Here is a 12,057-nt window from a genome sequence, read left to right as displayed (position 1 = left end):
TGAAGTGGGATCAGAAAACATAAAAAATCCTTTGTACTACCAAAAAACGTGGCCAGAACCTGCCTCACTCCTTTGTACAAACACCTTCTATGTTCTTATTTCACTCTGAGCTGACACTCAGACTGAAAGTATTTATAATGAAAAAAAGCCTATCTGGTGATCTCAAAAACCATCAAAATTTTAATGAAGATTCAAAATTTGTTGAAGGATAATGAAGCTAAATATATTTGCTTCATAATAAACGTTTCCTTTATTTCACACTCAGATATGGATAGGTATACTAAAGATAATATTTTAGGACTTTTTTCCCTGCATTCCATTCTTGGACATATTCCTTTCTGTCTAACATAGAATGCATCATTTAGCATCAAACTGCTTAAGAGAAACATTATCAACAGAGGGAAAGTCTATTTTCTTTCTTAAAGAAAGGGGACATCCCAATCACCTCTTTCACAACCCCAGCTTTATTACTTACATCTAAGTCTTTTTAACTTTTCTGTGCTGGTTAGAATCACATTTGCCCTTCATTTTTGGCATCTACTAAAAGAAAAGATTTTATTCACAGCACCAAAGAAGAAAATGAGAAAGCAATAATCCTTACACAGACATAGACTAGCACACATTCACCCAGAAGATTTATGCCAGGAGCTGCCCATCCAAAGCAGTCTCATGCACATGTTAGTTTGCAATCTGTTAAAAGTTGAATTCTCCTTTCTTTGGAACTGAAAATGGAGCTCATTGAGAATATTACTTAAATGACTTAGAAATGCTTATAAAATGATTCATTGAGTGCAAAAGGATAACTAATTAAGGTCTGATATGGAGCTCCCAGCAAAAGACATACTTCAGTTGTCCAATCCAAAGAGGAAGAAACAAGAACAAAATACCTGGAACTGCTCAATTCTCAAACAAACACAGGCTTTGGCCAGCATATATGATCTTCTCAAGTGCAGGGGTTTAAATATTTGCACCCATGAGTATTTGCAACCACTTCCAAGTTCCATACCCAGTTTTGGGGAAGCTAGTTCTGGTTTGTTCTGTTGTGTTGTTAGGGTTTTTTTTGTTATTTGTTTTGTTGTTGTTGTTGCTGTTGATTTGGGATTTTTTGTGTTGTTTTATTGTGGTTTTTGTTTGGTTGGTAATTTGGGTTTTTGGTTTTCTGTGGTTTTTTGTTGTTGTTTCATTTTGTTAATCTGTAAATTTAAGACAAATTTTCTCAATCGGAGCCAAAAATTTGCCTGAAATTCCACACAAAGATCTTGAATGTTTATGTTTATGTTTATCAATTCAAAGTTGTTACAGGTCACCTCTACAATGTTAATTTACGCCAATTCACTGAGAAACACTGTACAAAACAGTGCCTGTTTGCTCTGCTCAGTCAGTTAGGAGATAAGAGATTGGCTGGGATACTGAAGGTGATCCTTGGGCTGATTGATAGAGATCACACAGGCTTAGTTCAGGGACTTCAGCCAGATTTCAGTGACAGAAATGCTCTCAATATTATCTATTTAACACAGTCCTTTAGAGGACTGTAATTATTTTGCTCTATAGACAACAGGAGAACTTCTGTAGAAAGCTGTGTGGATCTTCCAATTGTCTCTGATGAATACATTGGAATTTTGAACATAAGCAACAAAAATTTGTGTAGTTTTTAAAAGGATACACCTGATATCCTGGATGACAATCCTAAAAAGATCCTAAAAGAACACAAAAAGCAGTTAACCATGGGTCTCAATTATTCTGTTTTAATAAGGATCACCAGTATGGTACTGTGCAAAACTTAAAACATAGAGAGACAAAAGCAGGGTTATTTCACTGGTATATTACAGAGAACAGGACAAATTAAACAGTTGGTTATTGCCTTTCTTTTTATATGCTTGAGGCTTAAAAGGACTGGGGAAAGGGGAAATGAAAAGTTGTTATGGGGAGCAATCACATGTGATCAGTACTAGGAAACAAAGGGATAGCACATTTGAAGATGAGCTTTTTGCAAGCCTCACTTCCTTTGTGTGGATAAAGTGAATGTTGAGTTGGCCTTAACACTAATCCACTTATTACTTTATCCTGCTTTAGAGTTCTCTTTTTTTATTGTTATGGTCATAAAGGTATATATAATTTATCTGCAAGAAAGGCAAATAGAAGGAGGGTGCATTTTTTTAAGCAGTTGATAAAAATGATCTGAGGAAAAATGGGGATGGGATGACATCAGTGTCACACCACTGGAAATTTCACTGTGTAAACAGAAGGATCTGCCTGAAACCCAGGATCTGTCATCAATGCCTGTATGTAATGACACAGTGTGTGTCCATGATATGCTTCATAGATTTTTGATTCCCTCAGATATGTAATGACAATTCACCCTTAAGATCTTAGCTTAGATGAGTCAGCCAGCTCTTTCTCTTCATTTTCATGTACAGAGCAAGGTGTGTTCTCTCTTCATTCCATTGCCCTCTGGATTTGCTCTGTAAACATGCATCATGCACACTGGCAATCTTCTTTATGGCTTTATCTAAAGCCTGTGCTCAGCATATCTGAGTTTATTGCAGGGCAAAGAGAAGGCTTTGTATTGGTTGATCACCGAATCTACTGGATCACAGATTTTCTTCTTCCTGTGGGTCCTTATCTCTATTCTTCTCCTCCCATAGGCCTGATGACTGGTCTACTTTCCAGCAACCCATCTGCATCCACAAGTCACCACACCTTTTCCAAGTATGTCCTAGCCCAATGGAACAGAGGTTTGTTATGGGCCTGTTGTTCCCTCATGTTCCTGGGCACAGAGTACAAGTAAGCTATGATGAAATGCCTGAACCTGGATCATCCTCTGAGCTCTTCATTTATTCAGGACACTGGAGCAGGTCTGTGTCATGTCAGGTCCACAGGCCAGCAGAGAGAACAACTTCCCCTAAAGTTTGGTGAATTGGCTCTGTGAGAAGAACAGGGATGAATCTCAGTGAGGAACAAATTTCTATCAGCAGTGTCAGAGGTTTGAGATCTGTCAGTATTTATGCAGAAAACCAGCAAAAACTCACAACATTTGACATAAGATGAATAAAGACTTGAGACTGCCCTTTCCTTATGACTGGAGAGGATATTCTCTATGACCTAGAGTGGACTATTTGCTCTGCCAAATCCTACAGAGGTCCCCATTGATTCTTCTCATCTTTAAAGCCCCACATTGGTAATCAGGGATAACTGGAAGTCACAGTGAAGGTACAGAGTTCTGGAATTATCAGGTGAACACTTTTAGTGTACAGGAACAATTTTACAAATACTTAGAGTCTGCTTTATAAACAACAAACACACAAATAAACAAAAAACTCGAACCAAAGCAAAACCAACGAAATTGCAGGCTATTTTTTTTTTTAACTTCTCCATACAAAGGCAAATTCTGGGGTGTGATACTGTCATGAGTCAGAAAACACAAAAGGCTTAAAAAGGGGAAAAAAATACAATTTAGATAAAATTTAGAGATCTCTGCCCTTGCTGCTGAATCCTTCCTGCCGAGCATAAAAAATGTAATTGGAAGATTGATGAGTATCACCTACAGATAAAAAAGTTATTTTAGCCCACTAAAGGAGATTTTACTAGGTCTGACTGAGATTAGAATGCTCTCATATGTGTGAAAAGCTCCCTCTTGGTGCTTGGTCCTCTCAGTTGTTTCTCTGTAGTGCCATATGGTCATCTTACTGAATTCTGGCTTGGGAGAGCGGCCCAGGGAATGTTACACTATTCTCTCTTAGGGTAGGGTTACAAAATCCCAAAGATTATGCATGTAAAAACCTAGTTGAGGTTATGACAATTCACAATAATGAAGGAAAGGGCAAAAGAAAGTCAGTTCATAGAAGAATGGATGAAGGATAGAAAGATGTTTTAAGGTTCTGTCTCATTCTGTTCTCTCTTTTTGCCTTTGTTGTTGGTGAAACTCCTCTGTAGTTTCTGAGTTTGAATAATTTGTACCTCAGAAAATCAAATATAAGATCTTTAGAAACCAATCCAGACTTCTATCATTAACATCTCTTTTGCAATATTCTGTTTACTTTTGTTAAATTGTAAACTATCAAATCAAATTAATGTAGTATCTATTTTTAAAAAGCCCTTATTTCATCATTAATCTATGGGAAATGAAATATTATTCATTAAATTGTGAGTTTACATATGCATAAAGTTCAAATTTGTTATGTAGCAGCTTTAATATCCACAAAATTGACAACAGATCTGTTCAATTCAACTTAAAGTTTGAACATCTGTTGGAGGAATCCATGAACAAAATTAAACACAAAATCCAGGATTTTTTCCGCTCTAGTAAAAATGGAAAAGCATTTCACTTTCCATTACACATTACATCAGCAAACACCTGCTTTTTATTTTATAGATTATATTGCTATAGGTCAATGTCAACCAGGCAGGAATAAGATATAAAGAATTTTATCTTTTCTAATGAAAGTTCACCACTTGATTATGCTGAAATATTTTAGAATCAGTAATTATTATTCTTTTCATTTCCACCTCGCGGGGAAATTCACACACTGTTTAAGTTCTTCCTTTTTGTTGTAGCATAATTTCAGAAAACCATACGATTTGGCATCATCATATTGTCTAATTGCTGCAACTAATTTTTTCAGTCTGCTTGTGCTTTCCTGTCAAGAAGACAAGCTGTTTTATTTCTTTCCTCTTTGAGGAGATCATAACATGAGGAAAAAAAACACATAAAACACATGGCATAATGAGACAGAATTATGTTATAAATCCTCATAGGAAAATATATTTTCTCAAGATTCTTGGCACACAACTTTGCAGAATGACCTAGTTGATAAGTAGCAAGAGACAAAAAGTTAAGTAGCATAGTTAAAAGAAAATCCTACCCTAAGGAACAGCAAACTGAAAAAAAAATTGTACTGATTGCTTAGGTATTATCCCCTTCACAATATTTATCCCTTCTTTCATGCAGATATATTTAAATTAAGGAATGTTTAATTTCAATTTCCAGTGTCCAGTATAGAATTACAATACACCATCTCTTTTTTTCTTTTTTCATGTCTGTATATTCCCCAACGCAGGAGAGTCCTGATGTAGAAAATACATATATTCGTAGAAAGCATAGTAAAAATATGATCTTTCAAAATCTGCAAAAAGGTACTTCTCAGAGAGTAATTTAAATAACTCCAGTCATATAGCAATGTATAATGATCATGTTTTCATTATAACCATTGGCAGAAATATATTGCTGAACAGTAATTTGACTTCTGCAATGAGACTGTGCATAAAATGATCTCCTGCAAATATTCTGAAGGCCGCTTAAAATGCATTTTTAAAATATCTTTTAAAATTAAAACTGTATTTGGGTTAATTATTCTGAAGTCAATAGAACAATAGGACAATAACGCAAATGCAGGTGTTTGTCATACTTGTCTTTTAAATACCTTTTTAAAATGAGAAGCATCAGGGCTTCATTCTCCAATATCTGTAAAAGTCAGTTTGAAAAAGAAAATCAAGAACAAGTGGATGATAGAGTGAAGAAAATAAAGCCTTCTGACTTAGGTAAAGCACTCAGAAAAAGCTCAAAAACACAGCTTTTCTTCTACTGCTTCTGCAAAATTAATGATTTGCACAACAATAGGCCATGGCTACAAGATTAGAAGAAACCTTTGTAACCAGGGTGGACAACAAGAAAAACAGATTTCTAAGGATTCAAAAGACATGGAGCCACACAGTCACATGGTGACTCCCAGTGAGAATTTTGCACATAGAAAAATTTTGGAAATCTATCCTTATGACTTTTTTTTTTTTTTTTTTAACTTTGAGCACAGTCTGAATGTTCTTCTGGCTATTGCACTCTACAAAACAGCATCCATCTTCAGAGATTAATTTATGCCACCACAGTCATCTTCCAGTCCTGTAAAATAGCACTTTGGCATTATAGTAGTACAAATTTTATTTCAAAGCATATAAAACCTTGGCAACTTGAATAACCATGCTTGTACAGTCATTTTGAGATGAAGTCTGCGGGAAAGAGTGTACATGGCCTTAGTCAACCATTGTTTGCCTCTTTTTTTGGTTAGAGTTCACATGCTCCTTTTATAAGATTGAAAGAGAAATGAGGTGGAATTCCTTGGCTGCAGAAGGAGTTTGTTCTTTCTTGGGGCAAGAGGTTAATTGGAGTGGCAGGAATCAAATCTGATGTGGACAGAAACTTCCATATGAAAAGCTATGGCATAGAAGCAAAGGAAAGCAGAAACTCTCTTTCAGGACCTTTTACAGCTTGCCAGAAAATAGGGCAGCAAAAATATAGACAGGTCTCAGAGGTGACAGGAAAAAAAGTGTTCCAGCCATTAGAACACACCATGTAGAACTGGCTGCAACACAGAAGCCACTGTATTGTCTAAAGAGAAACCCTCTGGGATGCACTGAGCAGGGGAAGATTGATTTATAAGCAATTTTTAAATTTTTATTCTGCCTTTTCTATTAACTGATAATGCTAAAATTTTCTAGATTGTGGCATAATAAAAAGTGATATTAATCTCTCTGTATACTCTGGTGAAGTCACTGTAAAGAAAAGACTGAGGCAAATGTTTACCACTTTTCAAATCTTTCCAATAATTATATGAAACTTCTGGAAGAAGCAATATGTTAGTCACTCATTAACTACATTAAGCTTTAAAAACTTTTCTTGATTTGAGAATAGTTCAGTTGAGGAACTTATACCTGCTGTCAGTGTTAACTTCAGCATGTATCTCTCTTTTGCAAAATGGAAAATATCTGTAACTTTCCTAATGGTGAGGCTAGAGAGGCACTAGAAAAGATTAGCAAAGGCATTTTCAGAACCTCCATCATATTAGTTCTTAAAAACATGCTACACAAGATCATGCCTGTTAATAATATTTTTGGTATAAACGACCCTGCTTTAGGCAAAGAATGGACCAGATGATATCCCAGAGTGCTGTTTCCTCCCATTTCGTCTTGCCAGTCATTCTGAAAGATCAACACATAATGAATACAAGACCTTCTTCAGAATACTTTTTCTCATTATGATTTATGTAGAAAAAGATACTCTAAAACAGCAGAAATAAGGAAGTTGCACATAATATTAATCATTTAGCTTCCTTAAGCCTCCAAGATACAAATCGGATAAAAGACCCACAGATAATTGACTTTCAGGAAAGCATAAAAAAAGGCCAAGGACAATATCACTGAAAAAGCACAAGATTCTTAATTCCTCCAGGTCAATATGTATCATTCCACAGCTCTCTCAAGCTTCATTAAGAGCATGAAATACATGATGCAATATTTTGAGAAGTCCTGATTCTGTGAAATACTCATTGTGTCTCTAGCTTAGTCTTATCACCTCATATTAAAAATTAAAAATTCCATGGGTGAACTCCCCCCTCTCCCATATGCATATTGTTTTCACAAAGCTTTTCCATAATCTCTGAACTCTTTTGGTATCAGCCTCATGACAGATAACCAGCTTCCACAGAGATTTCTTCTTAGCTAAGATCATGGAGCTTAAGTTTGTCATATCCTACATAACTAAGCCTTCCAGCTAAAGCATATTTATAAAGCTTGAGGCAAACTAGATCTTTTTTTGTATTGTCAACAGACTCATTAAACAGGATCTTCTTTTTTTAGAAGTCACATGTGATGGGTTCGTCCTTAAAAATAATCACAGTATCTTTTTTAGCATTGGCAGTGTACAAAGGAAAACTTTTATTTTATTTATAGCTTTAAAGAAGGATTGCGATAAAACTTCTCAGTAAATAGCAATAATTAAAGGAAGAGAGTCCAGGAGGAGGCTACAGAACAAAGGGCAACATGAAAGGACAACTTCAGGAAGAATACAAACAGGGGAATTTTTGTAAAGAAGTCTCTGGCTTGGAGGCATGAGATCTTAGTTCTATTTCTGTCTATTGCTGACCAGCTCTGTGTGTTAGAAATCTCAGCTGGCTCTTTCCTCTTCTCAGCATAGATCTCAGCATCACATCACCCTCCTCCTGGGTGAATAATGGTCATTCTCTGCTAAGTGGAATATGAAATTCCTAACTATCAAGGCACCAGTATTACCAGGGCATAACCCAGGAGAAAAATCCAAGGTTGGCTTGTCCTACAGCATTCCTGTAATAATATTTCTGTGTCTCTTTGAGCTTCTGGCAATTCTCAGTTCATGCTGTCCTACATGGGCTAGAAACAGGGCTACTTGGAAATTTGTCATCTGGGCTTTTCGTTTTCTGTGACTTAGAAAACCTGCAGTTAAGGATATCTATATAGAGATATTTACAGCTAGAGATTCATGTGAGCTAAGAACATGTTCACATTTCATTCACAAGAGACTTAGTCAACACAGTCTGAAGAACAACTCATTTCACTGTCAAGTTGGCATCTGCCCTTGGTTAGTCATATCTGATCACAGATCCACAGACCAGAGAAAAAAAAATCTCATCTCTTCCATAGCCTCTCTATGAGTCTCTATCCAGCTCACCACCAGTGAGGTCATATATACATATGCACCAGTCAGGTCATATATTTCCAGAATATCCTCCATCATATCTAAAACAAGCCCTGCATGCACAGCACAGCACTTTTTTCTTCTCAAACTCCTCAACCAGTTTAAAGCATAATAACATGTTTTCAATAAATGGTTGGTATTTACTTATTACCTGTTTGGAATAATTTCTTGCCTTTATCAGGTTTATGAAGAGACAGAAAATCCAACCACCCTTCATGTGCCTTGAACTGTACAACAGCAGGAAGATAACATGTTTCTTATTTCCAATGTTATTTTCTCTGAAGCCCTGACTAAACCTATTTACATATGCCCATAAATGTCCATCAACTTCTTTATAATACAACCCTGCTAAACCTTGCAATTTTCTCCTTTGTCTGTGAGCATTCTTCCTCTTTCAAATATAATTCCAACATATCAAACACCATCTCCTTATAACCTTTCTAAATTGCTAACCTGGAACTGTTTGCTCTTTTTACATGGGGAACATAATGAGCAGATTGGCTTTAGCAAATGTGTATATTTTTTTAAAGCAACCTTAGACAAATAATATTATACAAATTATTTTCCCTGATTACCTCTGTATAACCCTAATAATTCCTTCCTCTTTTAACACCTTCTACAATCTGACAAATAGACCTTCTAAAAATGGCATATTTCCCTTAGGTGAAAATGTGCTTTTCCTTCCTCTGAGATCCTAAATAAGAATGTGGAAAAGGCTAATTTAAAATGACTTTTTTTCCTTACAAATGTGAAATTCATCTTGTTCAAATGTTGAAACAAATTGAACTGAGAAGTGAGAACAGACAAAATAAAAGACAACAATTTTACCATATGAAAAAATTTACCTTATGGCCACAGCCTTAACATAATTTACGGTAATCTGCCCCACTATCAGATAATAATACAGGTCAAATAATTTCAGTAACACCTGAGGTATCAAGCTGATTAATCTCATTTAAGTTATAATTTTTAGGAAGACATACATTATTGCCCATTGCACAATACTCCAGCTGCAAGTTCTTTAAGGCAGAAACATCCCACTGTTCAGACAACACTTAATTCAAGTAAATCTTGGCTAGTGTCTAATTTTCCTAGTCGACAGGACATAGATCTGGCTTTTACCTGATTAAAATAAGGTTTTGTTGTCTATCAGGTTTTTCTAATTCTGACTTGTTACTGAGAATTTACTATGGTGTATATGAAGAAAGGAACAGTCTTAGGCCTGAAAACCCAAAACAACCTTTGGTTTGCTGAACTCTTGGGTAACCTGCCATGCCAGTAGGCTGGGAAACCAGTATGTCATTAATTGTCCAGAAGCCTACTCTTTATCAGCAACTTTGAAAGAGTCACTGTATGAAAATTAAACTGGACTCTGTCATGATGCATTTCTGCCTTTTCCTTATGAAGAACATCATCAGCCAGTTTTTTCCCCAGAATCTGGGATATTACTGCAGGATAACTTTTATAATTACTTTAACATTCACTGAGCTCTTGTTTTCAGTAATTTCAACCTGATATGAAAAAAACTCTGCCTACTTCTGGATAACATATATTCCTAGATCCCTCAGGATGGCTGCCTAAAACAAACAGGTTCTGTTGTTTGGCACACTGCTACAAAACAGTGATATGGGATTTTCCAAAATGAGAGAGAGAGAGAGATCATGTCCTGTGAACTCCATGAATTTTCACATTCTCAAGCCATTTTCTTCTTATATGGAAAAAATTAAGAATAGTTATTTTAAGCTGCATTGGAATAAAAGATAAATGCTTCATAAGGGCTAATTAAGATATATGGAATCTAACTGAAAAGGAAAAGAAAAAAAAATAAAAGAAGGAAAAGAAGAGAAAAATCTCTCTGGCATGGTGGACAATGTTTTAAAAATAAGACCTGTATTTATGTCAGCAAGTGTTGTTAACATTTATTACACCTATGTGAAAGTGGGTTTTAAGTTTGACTAAATCAGAGAGGTTTTTTACCCAAAACACTATTTCAAGCTGAAGAAACTCATTACCAACTTTGCTGAATACAACAAGCAGCCATGGTCCAAAAATAAGGTATGAAATGTACTGTCCTAAATGTTTCATTTAAACATATTCAGAATAATAGTTTGTTTTCCATTTGGAAACACTATTACAAGACTTGCCTAGATTTAATTTTTTTAATTTATGTTCTAGATATTGGGCCAGCAGTTTGTTTCAGGTTTTATTTGCTGAGACAGGTAAAATTTGGGGTTTCTTTGGATCAGCTCGTTTTTCAGCTGGTGTCAGTGAACTGAATCTTCCCAAATTTTTTTGGTGCTAGCTAACTAATGTTTATATTTATAAACAAGGCATATAAGTTTCTCTGTGTTGCAAGAGTAACTGGAAATTTTGATGTACTTGTCAAAATGTCTTTTTTATGTAGTTCATAGGAATCTAATTCACCTTCTGCATGAAACAGGTGGCTCTCATTAATTTTTGGGAACCTGTTGTATAAGAATTGTATACAGTGATTTCACTTGCATTTGTTTGTTTCCTACAACAGAAGTATAAGCCCATAGGATCTGTAAAATCCATGTCCTGCAGAATTATTTACCTTACAGAAGCTTTTAGTAACTCAGAGGAAATCATTCTGCAAAGGTGTATTTTTAAGTCCAGAGGTCTGTTTTTGCAGGCTAACATTGGATAATTAGGATCTGTGATGTTGATAGTTTTCATACTGAGCAAATACCTTCTTAAGTCTTATAGTAACATTAAAGCACAGGTTAGAATTTTCTTACACTGAAATAATATAGTCTTCACAAATTAAGACTTAGTATTATACAATTAAAAGCAAAGCATAATAATCTAAAATTCTATCCCATTCAATGAGTCTTTAAAGTGATTACAGGTTTCTTAGCTAAAGCATTGACCATGCCCAATGCATGACATTAACATATTAGCCAAAGAACATTTATTATAGCTTTTTACAAACCCATGCAACTTTGATTTAAAGTCATGCATTCTAATATGTTTTGACAAGTAAATTGCTTGCCTTTTTTCCTTGATAGCTAACCATATAAATAATGCATGCATAGTAATAGCTGGAGCAATAATGTAAAAGTCAAGTAAGGAGACACATACAGCATGTTAATGAAAAAGGTGCACTAACCATTTAAACAGGAAGAAAAATTAAACAGCTGTAAAATACATGAAAGAGAAGAACCAAGTTCTTAAAGACTAGTTTTTAAATGACTGTGGTCACTGGAACAATGGAAGGCTATTTTTTAAAGCCTATCACAAACAAAGATCTTTCTGTCATCCTGAAATTCTTTATCTTTTCAAGTGAGAAGTGGCTCAGCATGCAGAAGCTGAAGCATGAGACGTAATAAATTTGAAGTCTGGAATGACCCTCTAATTGCTTAGTTGGACCCTTTTCACTTCAACATTAGTTCTTCCCCCATCATCTTCTCCATAAGAAGCCCTGTAGCTTGACTAGGCATGGAGCCCAGCAGGAAGGCCCACAGCCTCCATCTGAAGACCTCAAGAGAATGAGACATCAGTAATTTTCCAAAAGAGGGGCTTATTGGACCAATTAA

The sequence above is a fragment of the Calypte anna genome, chromosome 2 (assembly GCF_003957555.1).
Source record: "Calypte anna isolate BGI_N300 chromosome 2, bCalAnn1_v1.p, whole genome shotgun sequence".
NCBI classification, from domain to species: Eukaryota; Metazoa; Chordata; class Aves; order Apodiformes; family Trochilidae; genus Calypte; species Calypte anna.
The sequence above is the reverse complement of the archived record's forward strand: the minus strand, read 5'-3'. Positions refer to the sequence as shown.